Below are 2,806 nucleotides of genomic sequence, written 5' to 3' on the forward strand. Positions count from 1 at the left end.
GGGTCGTTTTTGGGTCCCTAAAGCCTCTCCTAGGGTCAAAACAACATAAAATATGCATATAAACACTCAAAACAGCGATTTAAGGCTACAACGGTTGCATTTGATACCTACACCGAATCTTGAATGCTTACACTTGAATGAAAGAGTAGAGTAAGAAGAACACAATGCAATAAACAAAACTGAATTTGGATTACCGTAGCCACAATAGTGATGATTACAAGTTGGAGCCAAGAGGTCACTCCCTGTGCGTACAGCAATAGTCACTTATCTTCAAAAAAATAATCTCTCTTTCCCACTAACCTTAGTGTATTATATACTTAGGGATTTCTAAAGTGGCCTGCGGCCAACTTCTCATGGACCTTTACATACATCATTGGAAAAATTACATCTTTGACTTAGACTTTGACTTAGACTTGACATAGACGATTGTCATTAGGCTTTTACAGGGTTTAATGTATTAAACATCGAAAAAATAATGTGACCACATCAAAAATTTGGCCGGCTGACCCAACGGGCGCCTTGGCTGGATGGGCACTTGTATGTTGTTATCACCTCCAAACATTCCTCAATATCAAAACATTGCGAACCTTTTGTGTCTGCTTGAGTCACGGATGTGGGCTCAAAAGAGAGTATTCTTTATGGTAGATAAGGTGAGAGTAGAGTTTTAAGGGAGGAGAGAGAGAGAGAGAGAGAGAGAGAGAGAGAGAGAGTTACTATGCATATATCTTGAGGTGAGGTGCCTTTTATGGTTAGGTCAATGGCTATTTTGTGTTAGTATGTTAGTGGTTAGTGTTAGTAATCACTAAAAAGTTAACGATATATTTACAATGGGTAGAATGGGGTGGATGGTTGAAGTAAGATGGTTGAATGAAGTGAGAAAATCCTTGTCATGGTGAAGCTTGAAGAAGTACTTACTTGTGTTGGTTCCCAAAATGACTATAGATCATCTTCTTCGTCTTCTCTTCTTTACGCCACCGCCACCAAGGTTGATTATCACGATGAAAATGGTAATTCGGTTGATGAGATCTTTTAATTTGCAGAGGTTAAGCATGGTTTACATGCTGAATTTTATGTATATAGGGAAGAGGTAAGATGGAATTGTACTTTGGAAGTAATAGAGAGACATAGAGATGGTGTATGTACATGTAGAGCTCATATGAGAGCTATGGAAGTAAGAGGGGAGGTTAATGGTGAAGAAGGTGAGGGAAACCATGGAAGGTGCAGGTTTGAGTGAGGGATTGAGAGGAATGTGTGTGTGTGTGTGTGTGTGTGTGTGTGTGTGTGTGTAGAAGTGTGGAAAGAGGTGAGAGAAGACTATGGGCTACTTGTGAGAAAAGTGGGCAGACTGGGGTCCACTCAAAAAATCCTAGCTCACCGGTGGTTGCTCCAAAAATCACCAAAATGTTTGAGATGATTATTCAGCTCTTTTTCCACATTTTTTCTTTTGACCACCGCTTCAAATTTGGAGTGGAGATGGATATAAAAAATCCCACCAAAATACATGTTATTCTTCACAAAAAAGTCTTCAGTGGCCCCCCTTTTATTGAATTTGTATATGGCTCCAAAGGTGAGCCCCTCCTTGCATGAGAGCATGACCTAATTGATTCTTAGAGGTTTGAAAATGTGCATGGTTGTGGATTATGCATAAATATAATACATCGATATGATGGAAAAAATAGGCTAGTATATATAAACAATTTATGAAATCTGAAATAGTGTCAGCTATATATAAATATAAAATGAAAAAAAGATATATATGAAATAATAAGGAATAAAATGAGGGGACCGTCATTTGTTTTTATTAAAGTATATTTATTTACAAGAGATAAGAAAAAATACCTATGTACAATGAAAAGGTAAGAATATCCAGAGTGTTTGAGTGATTTTGGTAGGATGAGGTAACTCACTATGGAAATTACAGAGAGCCAAAAAATGACTATCAGTAGCTTAACCTAACCTAACCTAATGTAGCTTAACCTAACCTAACTTAACTCTAACCTAACGTAGCTAAACCTAACGTAGATTAACTTAACCTAACCTAACATATAAGATAACCTAACCTAACTGAATGTACCTTAATCTAACCTAACCTAATATAACTTAACCTAACGTAGCTTAACTTAATCTAACCTAACGTATAAGATAACCTAACCTAACATATAACCCAACCTAAAAATGTAGCTTAACTCAACGTAACCTAATATATAAGGTAACCTAACCTAACATAATCTAACTTAACTTATAACCTAAACTTAACCTAGAACATAAACCCTATCAATTTCATAATTTCAAAACGACATAATTCAAAACAAGATTTTTTCATAAACCAAAAAAAAAAATCATAATTTAAAATGAAATTTCACATCACAAAACATAATTTCTTTTAAAGCATTCAAAGTTTAAAGCATGAAATTTTCTTTTATTAATATACAAAGTAATTTCAATAAATTTAATATGCATTTAAAGGTTCGAGCGCTCACATTCATCCTATTTGAGCAATGAACGTTGTTATTAAAGTCGTGGATCCTACAAAAACGCACACACAAACAAAAAGTTAAACCCTAAACCCTAAATCTACAAGTAAACAATCTCATCATAGTGTTATGCGCTAACCCACAAGCAAGATTAGCACTTCCGATGGCTTGTTTCGCACCAGATCTGTGAGAGATGGAGAAGAAGAGAGATTGAGAAAATGCGCAAGAACAAGAGAAAATGTGCAAAGAAAGCCCCCCGTTTTGTTTTTTGCAAGTGTCGTCGGTACAGATGTCGGCATAGGCATCGGAATAGCTATCGGAGTAAGCTTTGA

Source organism: Adiantum capillus-veneris, chromosome 8 (genome assembly GCF_014529385.1).
Source record: "Adiantum capillus-veneris isolate H3 chromosome 8, ASM1452938v2, whole genome shotgun sequence".
NCBI classification, from domain to species: Eukaryota; Viridiplantae; Streptophyta; class Polypodiopsida; order Polypodiales; family Pteridaceae; genus Adiantum; species Adiantum capillus-veneris.